General features: G+C 38.0%; 1 pseudogene across 1 annotated transcript; it reads right to left on the bottom strand.

Annotated features, from left to right (window-relative positions):
* Nucleotides 1-8,688: 8,688 nt before the first annotated feature.
* Nucleotides 8,689-14,561, bottom strand: LOC149198836 (proline-rich receptor-like protein kinase PERK8; annotated as a pseudogene). The gene is made up of 4 exons (XR_016253735.1): nucleotides 13,720-14,561; nucleotides 13,336-13,596; nucleotides 10,965-11,838; nucleotides 8,689-9,367 (listed from the first exon to the last, which is right to left on the bottom strand). The product of XR_016253735.1 is annotated as a proline-rich receptor-like protein kinase PERK8 (transcript).
* Between the last annotated feature and the right edge of the window lie 5,974 nt (nucleotides 14,562-20,535).

A 20,535-nucleotide genomic window follows, 5' to 3' on the forward strand; every position in this document is an offset into this window, starting at 1 on the left:
TTCCCATTTTAAAGAGGCAGCAAGGGAAAGAACAAGGCGGATAGAGTTCATTTTGGCAACAGGGGAGAAGGTTTCAGTGTAGTCAATGCCTTCAACCTGTGAAAAGCCCTTAGCAACAAGACGAGCTTTATGTTTATCAACTTTCCCATCTGGTCCATACTTGGTTCTGTAAACCCATTTACATCTAACAAGTTTGCGTCCCTTTGGTAGAGGAACAAGATCCCATGTATCATTTGTCATCAATGAATGATATTCTTCATTCATAGCTGCTTCCCAATGTGGATGGCCTGAAGCTTCTGCAAAAGTGTCAGGATCATGATTTACTGGAGCTTGAGCCAGTAAAGAAGAGGCTCTTTCAAACTGAGAACGTGTACGTCGCTGATCTGTAGGATCACCGGCAAGATCACCTGCTGCATCCCGAGTAGCACGGACCCATCTTGGAAGTTGAGGATCCTAAGAAGGTGGGGGAGGATTATCATCATCACTTTCATCATCTGAAGAAGAAATGTTTTCAAAAGTAGAAGAGATAGGAAGAGGTGGCACATCCGCCGGACTAGGCTCGCAGGCCGATTTATTTTCATCAAATTTTACATCTCTTCTAATGATAACATTTTTGGACTTAAATGGAATAAGTCTATAACCTTTTACATCTTCAGAATATCCAACAAAAGTACATTTCTCACTCTTAGGTTCTAAAGCTTTATGCTTTTCATCTGGAATATGGGCCCATGCTTCACTTCCAAACACACGAAAGTGACTTACCTCTGGTTTAATGGAACTCCAAGCTTCTTCTGGAGTGATATTCTCTAGAACCTTAGTAGGAGTGCGATTGATTATATAATTTGCACAATTAATTGCTTCGGCCCAAAAACTAAGACTGAGTCCTTTAGATTGCAGCGTACAATTAGCCATTTCCTTTAAGGTGCGATTTTTCCTTTCAGCTACACCATTTTGTTGTGGAGTGTATGGAACAGTATGTTGCATTTGAATTCCATTTTCGGTGCAAAAGTTGATGAATGTGTTTTTAACATATTCTCCACCATTATCAGTTCTTAGCTTAAGAATTTGATGTCCAGATTGTTTTTCAACAAAGGCTTTGAAGGCCAAAAATGTGTTAAATACTTCGCTCTTGAGTTTTAAGAAGTATACCCAAGTGCGTCTGGAGAAATCATCAATGAAAGTTAAGAAGTACTTGCAGCCAGAGAATGAAGCAACAGGAAGAGGACCACATAAATCACTGTGCACAAGCTGTAAAGGGGCTGAGGCATGCCAAGAGGCACGTTTGTCAAAACTGTCCCGATGATGTTTTCCGAGTACACATCCGGAACAAACACCATCTCTGCAAGATACCATAGGAAGACCTGTCACCATATTTTCTTTACATAGATGCTGAAGGGAGCGATAGTTTAAGTGACCAAATCGCTCATGCCAAAGTTTGCTCACTTCATCATTATGAGCAACAAATACTGAGGGAAGATTTGATGACCCAAAGTTGTGAAACTTATACAACCTTGTGGAATCATCAGCAAGACCAGTAGCTAGAATCTGTTTAGGATCTTTTAGATCCTTGATTACAACATCATGAGGTGAAAATTCAACAATTTTACCTTCACCTGAATGAGTTATCTGATAGACAGATAGAAGGTTGCAGGATAAGGTTGGAACACATAATACATCATTAAACTAACCATTGTCTAGATGAACAGTTCCAGTCCCTACAACATTAAGAGATCTATCATCACCAACATATATATTTTTGGTGTTACAATCATTTAAAGAAGAAAACATGGCTTGGTTTTTTGCCATGTGATAAGAGGCTCCAGAATCAATGAGCCATTCATGAGAATGAGAAGAAGAAGAAGATACATTTAATGCATAACCAGACTGAGATGATTGACAACGACATGCAGAAAGTGCCATTCCGGAAGTTGAAGTTGAAGTAGGCTCCACATGGATGTTATGTTTCTTCATTGCAGCTTCCAAGGCTTCCATCTTCTTAAAGCATTTAGATTCTAAATGGCCATCTCGATTACAAAAGTTACAATGTCTATCAGTGTTCTTCCATTTGTTTTTATTGGTCTTATCATTTTGCTGAAATGATCTTTCATTTTGAGGCTGAGTTGGTTTAGGACCATTCTTTTGAGGATATGACTTCTTAGGATTCTTTGAATTTGGTTGCTGCTGGGCGGCTAACGCTTTCGTGGAAGAGTTTCCAAGATTAAGAAGACCAAGGTGTAAGAGTTTTTCTTGTTCTCTTATTAAGGAATCACAAAAAGAGTCAAAGGAAGGGGCCTTGTAGTCTTTTCCTTGACAAATGAAAGCTTCCCTTGTAGAATGGAAAGTGGAAACAAATACAGAGTAGGCTGGTCCCAACTTAGTAAGGATGGAATAAATAAGGTTACCATCTTCTTTCTTAACTTTAACACCTTCCAAGAGATATCTAAGGGTCTTGAATTTGGACAAGAAATCTTCAATGCAAGAAAAATTATTAGGATCCAAAGTAAGTAACTCATTTTCAAGTTGATGGGCTCTAATTTCATTTTTAATCCCAAAAACTTTAGCGAGTTTTTCTAATGCTTCATGAGGAGTCTCAAGTTCTGCAATGTGGAATCTAAGATCAGGAGAAATAGACATCCCTATCAAACCACGTGCTTGATCTTGTCTATTTTCCCATTTTGCAGCCTTGTCTTCATCTTTTGGTTTCTTCTCTTTGTCTGTGGGTATTCTGAAGAGACCTTTACTTCTAAGTAAATCTTCCATGTAGGCTACCCATTGGAAGTAGTTAGTGCTGTCAAGAATGACTTGGCATGGAATTTCCATTTTTTTTTAAAAAACTGAAGCTGAAGATGCTGAAAGTAAGTGTGCTAATGGATAGATCTCGAAAAAATAGGCGGTTTTAAAAAAAACGGCCCTGAAAAAGGCTTCCAGATGAAGAAGTTATGGCTTTTTGAAAAAAAATTGTTGACGTTGCCAGCAAAGTGCGCGAATGTGCGGGAATGAAAAAATCCGCCCCCACAAAATGGAGACTTGAACCCAAGACCTCTACTCTCTTAAAATATCTTTGAACCAATTGATCTATACAAAAAATTTGAGAGAGAGAGAGAGGGGGGGGGGCCTTGGTTTGCGTGCTTGCCTTGAGAAAGCTCGTTTTCCCTACAAAACACAAAACCCAACACGAATATGCAAAGAAAAACGAACCTTGCGGCTCGAAGTTAGCTTTAGCCAAAAAACTAGAAATTAAAAAAAAATAAAAATAAAAATAAAAAATAAAAAATCTCAAAGTTAGCTTTAGCCGAAAAACTAAATATTTTTCTCAATGTTTCTGATTTTCCGAGATCACACTAAGGTGCAGGGAAAATAGCATACGCATGAGAAAAATCCTTCCTTTCTGTTTCTGATTTGCCCAGATCGCACAGAGTCGCAGAGCAAAGAGCATACGCAGAAATGAAAGGTATAGATCCGGTTAAAAAAAAAGGCTAAATAAATCGAAACCGAAATAAGCAGAGAGAAAATAACAGTAAACTGCAAAAAACATTGTATACCTCCCGATCTGAAAAATGACGCAGCTAGGGCTACCGGAAACCTTTTCGCGTGAAACGAAAGGGGTTCCTCACTGGAACAGATGCTTCGAACGCAACAGAGCAGTCCTCTCGGCCCGAAAGCAGTCAGAAACAGCAGATCTAAGAAACGACAGCCGCATGCAGTTCTACCGGCTTCAGATTTGGATCACCAACGGACGCGACCCTCAAATAGCTCTGATACCATGTAGGAATTTACAGGGTAAGTTCCTCAGAAAGAATACCAAAAGGACACCGCTCACAACCAGATCACAGATCAATACACCAGTATTTTTGACGTGGTTAAAACCCTCAAAGAGGGAAACAGTCCACGACCTGTCCCAACGTGGGTACTACAGGCAATTTATTAATCAAAGAATGAAAATTTACATAAGCTTCTCTCATGCACGGATTACCTGAACAATGACCCTCCATGCGCTTTAAATAGAACTCATGGACCAATCGGGTGTCAAGCCACGGATCAAGTGTCGGTAATACCGAGGAGAGAATGAACCGTCGGATCACTACATATTGTGACCGTCGGATTGTAAGTTACAAAATGTACAACGGTAAAGAAACACACTTTACCTAACTCTATACCTAACTCTACACTAGACCAAGTTGAACTTAACTATATCCTATGTGTCGGAATATCCTAACACATCCACCATCTTTACCTTTCAGCCTTCTCCAAGTTCCCTACAAACATGAACCAGCGCTTGTTCCACTTGTATGTGAAACCAGCTTCCTTCACCTGCAAGTATCTGTCACAACTCCCAAGTGTATGCACACTTGCTTCACTCAGCTTCCTGCAAAACTCCTCCAAGTCTTCAGACTAGCTCTGATATCAACTGTCACACCCCTAGGCCGGCGGTAGTCTTCCAACCGATCTTGGCGAGGTGCGGCACCACCGAACACTTTCTTTTCACCAATACTTATGTTCGTGGACTACGCCTAACCACTTATTCCTACTTAGTTTGTGTTTCGCAACCAAGTATTATTATGTTTTCCTTTATACCATTGAACACCCATACACATTCATTATCATCAGCAATTATAAACGAACAACACAATTGCACAGTATAAAGGGAGGGGCAACTCTCTGAACAACGAGTCTGCCCAATAATATATTATACAGTTTTTCAATATTACAAACTTTTACAAGTATACTTAGAAACACCAAGTTTCACACTTAGCCAAATTTACAATCTTCAGCAAACTCGATTGCCCAGCTCGTCGGCGCCTCTGCACGGTCGCCACACGACTTACCAACCCTTCGTTCACCTCGTCGCACGATCGTGTTGTTTGCCCAACTTGGGCGCGCCTCCAAGTCGCCACAGACGAGCGCCTCTGCACGAAACACACCTCCGTTCACAATCTCAACACTCCACCAAAAGTCACACCGTGCACACTTGCACGACGGGCGGGCGCTCACCCGAGTCACCCAAGAACCCGTGCCAAGTTGTTGCACAAACCGGGCGCCACACCCGTGCACGCCTTTCTCCAACCGGCGGGCGACCCTGCCCACGCCTTCACCCAAAACCAAGATGCACGTTTCACCTTCGTGCGGCCTTGCCCAAGAGCGGGCGCATTGCCAAAACCTGCGCCTTCTTCTTGCTGCGTCCACCTCTTGTGTCTACGCACTTCTTCACATGATGAGCGATGGTTGAGCGATTGTCAAATGAGCTCCATGCGTGGTATACTTATACGTTGCCATGGATCAGTCGTGCCAACTCTCGGCCGACTCTTGTCTTTCATTAACCAACGCCTTCGTTTGTCATTTCACATGGTCAACCCATCGCCAACGCCCAAACTAACAAACCTTCCATCGTTGGCTTTTATGAACGAACCCCCTAGCTCGTCCCTTATAAATATACGACCTGCTCCTCACTTGTACATGCTCGCTCCAAGTGTTTTGCTCTGTCGTGTTGCTAACTCGTGCGCTCAGTGGTTAGTAAGAACCGCAGGTCCTTACACATGGGGTCGAATCCCACCAACTACCACTATAACCTCTAGGAGGAACTGCCCAGCACACAAGAACATCCCTCGGGTAACACGAGACTCAAACCCGTGACCTGCACAGCGACACGGAGGACTTAACAGATCATCCGCTAGCCACGGGACCAAACCTCTGCAAGCATCATGTGTAAACATTACTATACATCAATGTCTTTTAATTAACATACATTTGTGTGCATAACAATAACATATATGTCCTTAAGTACATTAATATACACATTAGTGTATATATAGTTAAGTACATTAATGTACATTAATATACATTGTATATAGTTAAGTTCATATAAATGTATAAGTTTGTATAGAATATATGGACAATATTGTATATTAATGTGTATTTAAAAATGTGGTTGATATACGCTTAACGTTTATCAACCACATTTATTAATATGGTTGTGCTAGTATATTATTGTTCTAAATAAGTAAAAAAGATTACCTTGTAATCCAAAAATAAATATTTTAAAAAAATGCAAAATATAAAAATATATATTAACATAAATAATATATTTAACGAATTTCAAATATTAATATCATTAGTTGTAGCTAATTGGTTAAAAGATAATAATTTGATTGGAAGTTATCCGATTTAATTCCCCTTTCATATAGGTTCTATTCTCCCCAGACAAATTAGCCTATCTACAAAGACAAGATCTTTGTATATGTTGAAATTAAAGTGAACCACATTAATCCCAAATTTTATCCAAATTAATCCTGGGAAGTTATCCACTCTCCCACGACTATTTTAAAAAAATATACATTTCTAAACAATTAACTGATTCCATATCAATAAATAATTAAATTATTTTAAATAAAAATCTAATTTAATAAACAAATTTTACTTACAAAATTGTCCTTAAATTTAATTAAATATAAATAAATGTAACTACAGCAATAAAATCTATGTTATAGTATCTTTTATTTAATAAAGCAATCCGAACTCTCCAGATAAAGCCAAAGAGAAACAAACAAAATAAATATTAAAAACATTTAACAACAAAATAGACTTTGAAAATTACTCTTTGCGTCTACAATTGGCGTTATCCATAGGTAGGACCCACTGAACGTAACGTCCAAACCAAGCATAATCCACTTAAAATTATTCAACTCGAAGCCAGGTTGTCACAAATCAGTCACAGGTAAAAACAAAAATATATGACTGTTCAATTATCGTTGAACTTATTCAACAAGAATCCAGGTTGTCACAAATCAGTAACAGAGAAAAACAAAAACCCACCTTCCAATACTTTAAAAATATTTAAATTGTTCGCTAGTATAATCCACTTGAAATTATTGAACTGGAAGCCAGCCAGGTTGTCATAACTTAGTCAGAGTATAACAAAAATTCAAAGCCAGGTTGTCATCAAATAGTAACAGATAAAAACAAAAATATATAAATGTCCATTTATTATTTCTTTAACAAATAAATTATATTGTAAAACAGTCAAATATTACCATCACTCTAATTATCAAAAATAAAGAAGACTTACAAGATTTCTTGAATTAATTCCATGCAGTATGCAACACAGGGTCGTGAAATGCAAATGAATTTTAATTTTCTAGTTTAATCATTAAAAAAATTGTGTATACTTTTTCTTTTTTATGTGTTTATAGTCACAAATGGTTGATAAATTTATCTGGAAAAATTACCCTTAAATATTTTTTAACGATCAAAACTCAACCAACTAAATCTATTAAATATTTTTTAACGATCAAAACTCAACCAACTAAACTAACCATCAAGTCAAGACTTCATTTCTGTTTACACTTTTCTACCATAAAACTAACTATATATTTTTAATATTCACCTGACTTTCATTCAAACAGTTTAGGGTAGCTTGTATTTCTACAGATATACTATAAAATATTGTGTTGCGCATAGCGTATTCTATATTTTCCTTAATAGTATTTGTGTATCTTCCAAAGCCCTTCTATAGACTCGTATCAAAGAGAAATTTGAAGCAGTTTATAACTCCGACAACAAAAACTGAAACATAACAGCAAAAGTTGCTTCTTCAACTGTTATTTCCAGATGTCTTTTACATTGCACCCTGTCTCAAAACACAGCCTGAGTAAAAGAAATTTCCACCGACTGTACACCATTGATAAAAAACAAAAGAACGAAGGGATTTGCAGGAAAGAATCACAACTGCACAGCAGAGGAGAACAACCTACTAATGAATAAATATATAGCAACTATGAACATGAAAACAAAACAATCATGAATATGAAAGAATATGAAAACACCCAAGGAATTCAAAGTCCTGTGCTCTTGTGGCTGGTCAGTTTGAAGGCTTTATGTGAGATGGCAGAGAAGACCCTGAGTTTGGGGGGTTGGAACTTGAAACCCTTTTACAGGATAAGATGCCTCCATGCACTATTGTGAAAGAAAGTATTGATGCTGCAAAAAGTGTAAAGAAAATATTTGTTTCAGATTAGATATTAGAGAGGATGGAATCCAAAGTCGTTCCTGGACAAATATGTGGGCCATGTGTCCTATCTGTCACATTTGTTCACAACGCATGTGAATCTGATTGGTAATCTTCCATGGTGGTCTGATCTCCATGTTTTACCCTTTTGTAATCCAAGTATTTTTAGGTTTCTTTGAATCTATGGAATTGAAAAGAAAATTACAGCTGTCAACACTACTAGTTGATCTCCTAATTCACAGTACAATATAAATTGGAAAATAGCTCACAAGATTGACAGCGCTTTGCAATGTTCTCAAGGAGAAACTGAAAAGAGAATAGACCCTTGCTCGCAACGAATTTCCCGCAGTGCAGAGTTTTACTGCTACAAAGAAGGAATAGAATCATGACAGATGCATTTCGGGGAACTGCGGATTCATGTAGTGAATTGAAGTGTTTTTCCAATTTAAACATCTCTATTTAGATGTATAGCAACCATACCCTACTTACCATTGAACTATAAGCCAATGGACTGGTGAATGGAAGCGTTGTGCTAAACATTTAAGATATTGAATGTTAGCGTTGTGCCAAACAGTTAAAATATTGAAAAATATTTGCATAATTTAAACATCGAAATTCATAAACTGAAATCCACTTTCGAAATGGTTAATTTGTTTTCTTGGTTAAATGTTGACATCTGTATAATCTATACAAGAAGAAAAAAAAGGTATTTGAATTTCAGATCAAAGGATTTGAAGGATCCCTAAGTGTTAATGAATGTTTCAAGTAATGCAAAACCTTTTACACATGGATATGGATCTTTAACCAAAAGACCAAACAGAGATGTTTGGATGAATCCACATTCTAAAATTGCCATGCCTGATCAAGTGAATTGAAGTAGTCATCATTGCTCCTTGTCATCAATCCAAGCGAGTTTCTGCAGTACAACACTGATAGGAGGCCTTTGAGCAGCAACCTCACTGGTGCAATCCAATGCAATGCGTGCTAAATTAGAAGCCTCTTCTTTTGAGTACTCCTTTCCGAGAGTTATATCAATGAATTCATCCGGCCTCCCAGATTGTACAAGAGGCCTTATTGAAGAAGAGTTTATCCTTGTTTCTCCAGTGAGAAGCTGTAGCAGTATGATTCCAAAAGCATACACATCACTTTTCTCTGTAAGACGACCAACTGTGGTGTATTCTGGGGCCAAATATCCCATGCCTGCAGAAGATTTCAGGATTGAATACACTATGTCATCCGCTAAAAGTTTATGCAGACCACAATCTGAAAGAAGAGGATTTAAGTGTTGATCAAGAAGAATCTTCTCAGCTGAGATGTTTTGATGCACAACAGCTTTGCTTATGCCTTCATGCAGATACTCAATGCCTGCGCAGATTGATACCAGATAACAAAACCAAACAGCGAGTGACTATCAACATAAATAAACGACAGGCTTAAAATATACCATACCAATGATCTATCTATCTCATTTACAAGTTATTTTATCAAAACATGTTCATTTCGTGGAGAATTTTGATTAGAAATGCAGGCAATACTCCAAATACTTAAATGTGGGTATGTTTTCCATGAACCTATGGAGTTGGTTGCTGCTCAATATTTTTGTGCCCTAGACATCTATCAACACTTCTTGTTTTTTGTATGTAGCCCCGGTGTGAATGTGGTATTATAAATATGTTAATTTTAAATAATATTCCCAAAATTTATGACGGACCTGACACTCTGTCCAGTTATTATATACAGGGAGGTAATGTCAATCTCAATTTTTTTGCCTCCATAGGATACGCTTTAAGCAGTTGTAGGAAACATTGAGATTAGCACCTCGAGAAATTTGATATCTCCGGGCATGTAACAGATCGGACAAATCTCTGCCAGTTTACATAACCTTAAATACCACCAGTTTAATGATTTCCAGAAGTCCCAAAGGGCTGGGAAGTGTGTTTGAAAATGTGGAACATTGGTTGAACATGTTTATATGATGATGCACCATCATCTGCTTGCCTGCACTGCATATGTGGCAACTTCTCTTTGCGAGGGGAATTTTGTATAACATTCCACTAGTTAGTATTCTTATGATCAAAGAAAGCTGGTTGTGGCTTATGCATATGCCCAAAGCTTATTTTCATTAGTTGGTGCACCCAGAGAAATGCAGTGCGTTCTACAGCTCAGGTGAGGGTGAGATAATTCATTAACTCTTTCTGTTTGTGTGTACCTCTGTGCAGCAGAGTATTGAATTTAGACAACATATTGGGTGCATTGGATGTGGACAATAACATAGACCCATCTAAACCCAGGTCGGATGTGCACCTCAAGGTTGTGAAGATTGAGGATGCATCTCCTGACTTCACAACTTGGGACAAAATGTTAGAATTGAACCCAGAGTTAGATGGATCTATACTAGTTTCTAGTCATGGCCAGAGATTCAAGAAGTGAGCTCAGACCAAATGAGGGTGGGGTGATCCATCAATTCTTTATATATTTGTGTGTTTGCATTTAGTGTCAGTGCATTAAATCTAGATGGCAAAGTAGCAGTGCAAGTTCAGTTCTAATGAGAGTGAGAGTGATCCATCAATTTTGTGAGCGAGTCTGCCTTCCCTACCTGACCTCTAAAAGAGAAAAGACTTGTGCCATTCCTTTTTGTGTGTGTACATGTGTATAGAAGCTAGATGCATTAAATCTATAAAATCTAGATGGTGCCTGGATGCATTGTGTTTGTGCAAAATGGCCTATATATATGAAATATTGGGATGGACATACGCGACGTTGGGCTTGGCTATCTGAAGATGCATATCAGATCTGGGTTAATAACTTAATACAGGTCTTCCCTAGTAAAGTTTCTTGAAGATATTTGTGGATGTGTTAGTTAAGGCAGAATACGTATGATTCATAAGCGCACTGACATCTGAAAACAAACCAAAAGCTAACCAACAAGGAAATCCCCTGCAAAGAACGGTTTGAGACTTACCTTTCGCAACACCATGTGCAATCCTTACCCTGGCAGGCCAATCGAGTACCCTCCCATCTTTTGCATCCAGAAACTGCAATAGATTGCCGTTGGGTGCAAAATCATACACAAGAAAGCACTCGCCTCTACCTCTAGAACAGCAAAAGCCTCTTAACCTCACCACATTTTCATGCCTAAGTAGCGAAAGAGTCTTGAGACCCTCTTGGAATTCTAATTCCTCTGTCTTGCAACTCATTTTACTGATGCTTTTGATGACCACAAAAGACCCGTCTCTCAATACCCCCTTGTAAGCAGCACAATAGTTGTTTTTCCCCAGCAGATTCTTTTCAGAGAAATACTGTGTTGCAGATTCAATTTCCTCGAGGTTAAATCTAGAGCTCTGGAAGCGTTCACATCCTGTTCCGTCATCTGCCAAAGGATTCCAACCATTCGAGTACTCTAGACTAATCAATGGAGTGATAGATTTCCTTCCAAAATCTTTCGAATTATCGATACTTAGTCCTGTCTATTGTCTCGTAAGCACTGCTAATCTTCTGTTTTCGTCTTCGAAACCATGAGAATGTGAAAACGGTTGCCAGGATTCCTCCACCTATCAAAGCAATCACAGCCACAACAATGGCAATGCTTGGGGTTTTAAACGTTTTGGAGCAATTTTGGCAACTTCTTGAGAAATCTGCAGATTCTGGAATTTTCTGCAACGGAGGCACAGAGGAGTCTCCAGGAGATTTGGCAGTTAGATTTGGTGCCCGTGAGCCGAAAGGTTCTGGCCTTATTAATGGAGAACTTCCATTACACATTGCAAGCCCAGCAAACTCTTCTCCACAGAGCTTTGAATTGTTTCCATACCTGAATCCTTCTTGCATTCGTTTAAAACCTGCAACATGCAAGAGAAACCACACTATATCAGCCCATTTTTGGCATAAAAATACACTGGAAACAATTCTTACACTCAAACATTATAATTGCAGCAAGAAAAACGAGGTTCAACAGCCTGGGTAATAGAAGGACACGTTCATCAACATTTTGCATTTGTGTGGGCTAATATCTGGAACAGTGCATTGTATCTATGGTACATTGGGTAGCATTTAATATAGACACTAGCACAAACCCATTTAAAGTCTGGTTACTTAGACACCTTGTAATAGAATCAAACCTTACATTCACACATACAAATTGAGGATGTGGTGATCCATCAACTCTTTGCATCGTGTAGACACATGTGTGCCGTGCATCAAGATGGTGTATTGGGTACATTGACTATGGACACCAGTAATTTAAAGGTCAGGTGAGTCAGATGAATCTGATATGTATCCCACATTAGAAGGAAATCTTACATTCACAGTTTCAAATTGTAGGTGCAGAGTTCTATCAAATATTGATGTTTGTATGTGCCTATATATGTAACGGTGCATTGAATCTGGTGCATTCGATATATTGAATATGGACACTAACAGTCTAAACACAGGTGACTCCAATGTGCACTTTTCACCAGAACCAACCTTAGATTCACAGATTCAAACCTATCAAGTTTCTATGTTTGTCTGTTCTTAAATGTGTTATAAACTTATATATGTGTAAAGTTGTATTAAATCTAGATGTTGCATTGGGTGCATCCAATATGTACACTGTCATAGACCCATCTAAATTGTGATATGCACCATAAATTCTCGTGTTCAAATAGAGGATGTAATGACCCATCAACTCATTTATGCATGACTGTGTAACAGTGTCTTAAATCTAAATAGTGCATTGGCTTTATTGAGTGTGGACACTAGCACAGATCCAATTAAACTTGGGTGACTCTGATGTGATATGCACAGCGTTGAGGTTGCATAGCACAGATCCACTTAAACTTGGAAAACTCTGATGTGATATGCAAAGCCTTGAAGTTGCGAAGCTTGAAGATGCATCAAATTGAGGGTGAGGTGTTCTACTAACTCGGTTTTTGTGTTATTGCCTGTACATGTAAGGATGCATTGAATCTAGATGGTATATTAGTGGCATTGAATAGGGACATTAGCACAAACCCGTTTAAAGTCTGGTGATTCTGAGGGTGGCTTTCATATGAATTGCACACCGAGTTTGTGAAGCTTGCGTATGTATATCTTGAATTCACACAAATGGCTGACCTATCAAACTGTGGAACTTGAGATGTACAAAGTCAAAATATCAGACTCTCAGACCCGGTTTTAAATAGGTTTGTGCTACTAGTAAACCTATAAGGTCCCAAGTAAACAACAAAACGAAGATATATCACCGCTGAGCCAAGGCCATACAATTTTTGCCCCTTGTGTAAATGTGTGATTTGAACAAAACAAATGTTAGATAATATTGTTAATCGTAGATGTGCAGGGCATAAGGAACATGTCACCTTGAGGAGTCTTTCCGGAGAGACTATTGTTCCTGACGTCCAAAATAGCAAGATGAGGGAGGTCTGTAAGAGTTGTCGGTATGGGCCCAAAAAGTGAGTTGAAGCTGAGGTCCAGCCTTGTCAGCGAGGTTAGCACTCCCAATGATGCTGGTATTGCACCGTTTAAATGGTTGTTTTGCACGGCAAGAACATTGAGCTTCTTCAGAGACCCCAACTCCATAGGTATAGACCCTGTCAACTTGTTGCAGCACAGCTGGAGTGCTGCAAATGCAAATATGTGTTTGTTTCAATCTTAGTTAGCCCAACAAAACAAATGCTTTACTGCTTGTTCCTGTTAAAAAAAGACACAAATGTAGACTCGTGTGTTTGAGGTAGAGTGTATACCTTGCAAGCTGGACATGGCTCCCAGCTCCTTGGGAATGGGACCAGAGAGCCCATTGACATTAAGATAAAGGTCCAGCAGCTCAGTTAAGTTAGAAAGCTCTCTGGGTATCTCCCCTTCAAGGCTGTTGTAATGCAAATAAAGTCCAGTAAGGCACTTGAGCTTGCCAACGGTCGAGGGTATTGAGCCTGATAATCCTTTGCCTTGCAGAGAAACATTAGCCACTTTTCCTTGCTCATTGCAGGCCACTCCATCAAAAGTCCCACTGCAGGGATCTCCTCCCTTCACCCAAGAGTAGAGTATCTCCCCCTTGGGGTCCAATGCAGCTTTCATCTCCATCAGAACATCCACCTCTCCGCTCCCTTCACATAGTAAAGCAGCACATAATATCATTATGATTATCATCCGTACATCCATTTTGCTCTTATGAAGCCTTGGTGCTTCAGCAAAATCAGAATGGGCAAAACAGTTCTGTTCAGTTGGGTATGTTGTTTCAAACCTACATTATACGAATTCCCATTCCCAGATACAGAGGGCAAACTTGTTTCTCCAACTTCCTGGAAGCAACGTCAATTCATAGATGTCTGTTACGATTTGAAATGGGTGGAGTAGAATGAAGGTTAGGAATAACTACGATGGCGTTTATGGCACCCAACTATAGAGGACTTTCTTTCCCTTTCGGTACATGTCTGGCTGCTTCTTGGGAATCACTCCGTCTTCTCCAGTGTTTTGTGTCGTTTGTGTTTGGACATCCCCACCATAAAAGATTCCACCAGTGATAGCTATGAGTATATTGTACCAGGTTTGCAGGTAGTGACAGTCCTACTGTTCATGTGCACTTGGTATTCTTGTTTGAATTTTAACTTTTATTTTGTCGACTGATCCCTCATTATGTGGGTATGAAATTTAAACCGTATGGTCTGTCATCGCTCGCACCGATATCTCGAGTAATGGCCAACTGTGAACATTGGGATTCGCGTTGGCTCTCTGGAATTTTTTTAAAATTGATCACTGTTTGAAAGGTACCCGTTGTTTTGTACCACAGATTAGATTTGTTGCCCTATGGGCACTTTTGAATTATCCTTAACAGTGTCGCCATTAATATTAAATTTCTATGCGCGCTTCGTCGACCTCGCATCACAGTACATCAGCATCAAACCGCAGACGACTTTTTGTCACTTTTTAGTAGATTTTTTTGGTAGATATTCCTTCGTGTATTCGACATTTTTTGGGCATTGGGTTCGAATTTGGCCCAACAATTTTTTGCTACTTTCTATTTTTTTTTTGTTTTTTTTGTTTTTTTGGTTTTATACGGTGTTTTATTTGGTTGTTTAAAAATTTAATTAAAATTTTTTAAAAATAATAAATTTACACTAAATATTCTAAATTTTTCCATAAACACAATTAAAAAAAAACATCTTATTAATATGTGCATTGTATAAAGGTCGTGAGGAGACTATTGATCATTTATTTGTCTATTGCTCTTTTAACCATCTTAAATCTATCTTAACAATAAATCTATCAAGCACCGAGAGGGATCAAGTCTCTTTTGGGATCAAATCTCTTGAGATACAAACCTCTTTTAAAGTGAAAAGAGATTTGATTTCTCTCGGCACTTGATAGATCCGCAGTTAAGATGGATTTAGGTTGGTTTTTATATACACACATATCATATCTATGTTGGATCCATCTATCTCTCTCTCTCTCTCTTCCCTCCTTCTCTAATCTCTCCCTCGCTCTCTCCTTCTCTCTTTCAACTCCTCTCTCTCTATTTCTTTCCCACCTCCCTCTGTTTCTCCTTGTTATCTCTCTCTCTACCCTCCAACTCTATCACTATCTCCCTCCCTCTTTCCTTCTCTCTCTCCCCCCTCCATCTCTATGTCTCCCTCTCTCCCTTCCCTTTCTCTCCCTCTCTCTCTCCTCTCCTTCTGTGTCTTCCCTCCTCTCCTCTCTCCATCTCTCCCTTGTCACTCCCTCTCTCTCCACCTCTATCTCTTTGCCTTTTTTCTTCCTTCCCTCTCTATCCTCCTCCAACTCCATCTCTCTCTCCCCCTCCCCAACACTCCCTCTCTCTAAGCCCTCAGCTCTGTTGTTATCCTCCCTCCCTCTCTCCTTTTCTCCCCCTCCCCCCTTTCTCTCTTCTCTCTCTCTCCATCCATATGATGGAGAATTTTCACTCTATGTAATCATTGTTATATGTAATGTCTAAAATATTTTACATTTTAATTTTTTATTGTGAAATGAGTTGCGGTTTTTCTGACATGTAGTATTGGTAAGCCATGCTTTGTAACAAAACATATTTACAAGTTAATAATATTCATGGTAAAGTGGGGGTGGATATTCATGGTTAAGAAACTTGTTATATTGTAAGTTTATTATAAGTATTAAGTTTTTATGTGCTTATTAATTAAATTTAAATATGGTTATGGAATCATTATTAAATATTTTTGTAGTGGTTGTTTATTCTTAAGCTTTGCACAAAACCATCCAAAAAAATACATGAAAATAACTTATACTCAAGTAAATAACATATCTACCATCAAATACTTCCAACCATCATTTAAGCAAGTCTTTGAATAAAAAAAATGGATAGGAATAAGATGTAAAAATATACTTATAGGAGTTGCTTCCCACCATTATTTATGTTCTTTTCAACAATTATGTAGGTAGTAAAATTGTGTGTGTTGTTATTACCCGTCAAAATTCATGCAAGTTCTTCTCATTGAGCAAGCAATATACTTATCCATGTCACATCTCAATTTATTAGTTGCTGACGAAGTAAGACCATAGGATTATTTGTCTATCAACCAATATTAATTTAGCATGACCAATGTAAATTATAAATATTTATACAATTTTTCCGAGAGCATAATTTCTAACTTGAATTGGAGGGGTTAAGGTGCTCTGCAAAACAAAATTACAATACAATAGACTAAATTTTATTATTTTTATTACTTTTAACAATTTATTTTCAATTGAGCCGAGATTTAATTTTTTACACTACAACATCTCCACCATACTCGGTTTTATATTACTTTTTACCTTTTGTTTTTTAATTTAGCCAACATATGAATGTTAAATGTTTAAGTTAAATATTAAGCATTTATGCCTACACATCTACCCCTATATTCGGTTGTAAAGTGCTTCTCTATTATGAAACCATCGCACAAAAAGATAGAAAAGATAGATCAACGCCTAGAATTCAGCCTCTTCGAGGGGGCAACCTCCTTTAAATTACACAAATGAACAATTCTTAGATGATACAAATGACAAGACCTCCTTTCTATATATAGGAGTCTAAGGGGTCATAATATAATCAGAGCCGGCATAACAATAATAATGTAAGGGCACAATAATAATAATAGTGGGCTTCTACGGGACACAATAATAACAATATGGGGACTACATGGACACAACAATATAATAAGAGGGTTGTACTAATAACAATAAGGGGTTACACTAGTAGTATAGGGACCTAGCATGCCCCTCTCCTTCAAAAAGTGTTGTCCTCAACGCTTGAGTAGTTCTTGACGTTTCTGTACAAAATTCTTGTCCTCCCATGTGGAACCTTCAGCGGGTGAGTTCTTCCACTTGATGAGATACTCTGAAATTGATCGATTTCGTAGCTGTCGAGTTCTTGTTTCTGTGAATGCTCTAGGTTCCAATATGATTTTTCCTTCCTCGTAAAGTTCTGGCAATATTGTTTGAACTAGGATCTTCTGCAACTTTTGAATGAGTGGCCACACTTCTTCGTCCTTTTTCCATTCATCCCTTGCTTCGTGTATCCAATCTGGTTGGATAATAGAAATAGCACAAAACAATGCTTCCACATCCTCATCCTTTCTTGAGAGTGCATCTACAACAACATTGTGCTTCCCTTTTTTGTAGATGATTTCATAGGCATAACCCAACATGTTTGTGACCCATTTTTTCTGTTCTTCTAAAGATAATCTTTGTTCTAAAAAGTATTTAAGACTATCATGATCCATTTTTACCTTGAAGTGTCTTCCCATTAGGTAAGATCGTCATTTCTTAAGTACATGTAATATTGCCAACATTTCCTTTTCATAAATTGCTTGCTTGAGATGTAGCTATAAAAATACCCAATCGCTTACATCAAAACTTCTTTCACTGTGATGTTGATTTGCCTGTTATTTCATTCGATTCTGCATCAGAGTGGCATTATCCTTTAAAAGTTGGAGAACTTGTTGTTGATTCTTGATGTGATCTTTCATTGCTTGAATATTTTTCTTCTTGATATGTCCTTCTATCTTGAGAGTTTGAGGAGTGGTAATTTCTTCGAATGCATTACAAGATATGGTCGGATTCATTTCTTGATGCTCGATGTGATCTTTCACTTCTTTGACATTTTTCTTCTTGATATGTCCTTTTATCTTGATAGTTTGAGGAGTGGTAATTCCGGCCAATGCATTACAAGATATGGTCATATTCATTTCTTCTTTCTTGATGTGATCTTTCACTTTTTGAACCTTTTTCTTCTTGATGTGTCATTTTATCTTGAGAGTTTTAGGAGTGGTAATTCTTGCCAATGCTTTACAAGATATGGTCGGATTCATTTCTTCTTTCTCTAGGGTTGGTCCCTGGTGTATATCCTCTTCTTTTGATGTTTCTTGATCCTTTTCTTCCTCCTCTTCGTAATCTATGTAAAATAATTTCTTCTCAACACACTTATGACCTTTAGTGTATTTTTTATTACAGTTGTAACAAAGCCTTTTTGCTCTTTTTTCTTCCAATTGTTGTGGTGTCAACCTTGTAGATTGTGGAAGGATAGGAGAAACAATACTTCCATCTTTATAGTTGTGAAGGGTAGACTTCCTTGTTGCCATAATTTTGCTTTGCACTTTTCTTTCCCTCTCCAATCAATCATGTTCCCAATGACGAACCTCATGTTGAATGTTATCCTTTAAAGTCCCTATGGAGACATCAATCCTCTGCTTCTCTGGAATATCATTTTCCCTTATATTCAATTTTTTAAAATCCTCAATGTTCTCTGCCCTTGAACACTTTTGTTTGAGATTTATCAATAGGCTCAAGAATGTGTTTCTCTTTGTATCATAATAATGTGCTATCATTTCCTCCGTGAAAATTGACCATGTAACAAGTGGTTTACAAGAATAAAGCCCTTTCTACCATAAAAATTGATCCGGTTTTAAATAATTAGATGCAATACATACCTTTTGCAACAGTGGTATGCCATGTAGATCAAAATATTTCTCCATCTGTAGTATCCAATTTATCAGATCCTTGCCATCAAACTTCCTCATCTCGCTTTTTCTTGATTTTAGGAGCTCTATATTGAACGATTGTAACTCTGTAATTTCATATCTCCAAGTTCTGAAATTTCGTCCTATAGTAACACTCTGAGTCCTCTTTCTAACCCCGAAAGTCTGATCAAGATTGGATTCTGTAAGGAAGCATTATGTCAAATCTCCCACGATGACCCGATTATAGACTGGTTCAATAGAGCGAACTTGTACGAAGTGCCACATGTTACTATTTCAACCTTAGGACCTGAAACCATACACAAAAAACTACAGTCTGTCCTCTTTCTGCAACTTCTTACGAAATTTCAATTTTATGCTCAGAGAGAAAGTTATGACAATTTTCCCAAGGTCACCTGTTTAGGATGTAATTCGGGAGCCTGCAGAAACTCTAAATATATCAGATTATATCTCCGAAAATATAGTGAGACAAGATCTAAAATTCGGACTCGAGCTTCACCAAGATTTCATTCAAATGGGTTTTAATTTCAGAGTCTGAACCTTCGTAAAACAAATATTATAGCAAAAATTTCACGGTGACCTGTTTAAGATGAAATTTTGGAGCTTGCAAAAACCCTAACTTCCTCAGGTCATATCTCCGAAAATATAGCGAGAAAATATCTCAAATTCAGACTCAAGGTTCAAACTGATTTCGTCTCAAATGGGTTTTTTTTTTTTTATCTTCTGAAACTTCGTAACGAAAAAAGTTATAACGAAAATTCCAGGGTGACCTGTTTGGAGCAGCAAAACCCTAGAATCCACAGCTTTGATGCCAAATGTTATGAAACCATCTCACAAAAAGATATAAAAGATAGATCAACGCCTTAGAATTCAGCCTCTTCGAGGGGGAAACCTCCTTTAAATTACACAAATGAACAATTCTTAGATGATGCAAATGACAAGACCTCCTTTCTATATATAGGAGTCTAAGGGGTCATAATATAATCAGAGCCAACATAACAATAATAATGTAAGGGCACAATAATAACAATATGGGGACTACATGGGCACAACAATATAATAAGGGGGTTGTACTAATAACAATAAGGGGTTACACTAGTAGTATAGGGACCTAACATTCTCAGTGCAATAAACAAATTTGGTTGACCTACAGTTCATTGCTTGGCCAAGAAGGTAAATGGGAGGGTATCTTTGAAGAGATTTGGAAAGATTGGATGGAGAACAAGGCCACAAAGCCCTTTAGGGCCCTCCTCCTCATTTTAAGTTGGGGTATTTAGTTGGCTAGGAACAATGAAATCTTTAATGACAAATCATCTTATCCAGAACATATTGCAATTGAGGACATTGTTATTCTCTCTCATCACCCCCAGTCAAAAGTGTTGGTCATTGGTTATGTGAAAGTTCGAATGTCAATCTCCCTTGGGGTTTTCTCGATGAGGCCTCTCAGGGGGAGGATTCTCTCTGTGGGGGGGTTTATGTCCTTTTATCATAGCATCATTCATTTCATGTGAAAATGGGATTGGGCAGAGGGATAGTCTTCAAATAGATCTGGAAAGATTGGGTGGAGAACAAGGC

This window comes from Pinus tabuliformis, chromosome 2_1 (assembly GCF_031772625.1).
Source record: "Pinus tabuliformis cultivar Carrire ecotype Pingquan chromosome 2_1, CPIR1, whole genome shotgun sequence".
Lineage (NCBI taxonomy): Eukaryota > Viridiplantae > Streptophyta > Pinopsida > Pinales > Pinaceae > Pinus > Pinus tabuliformis.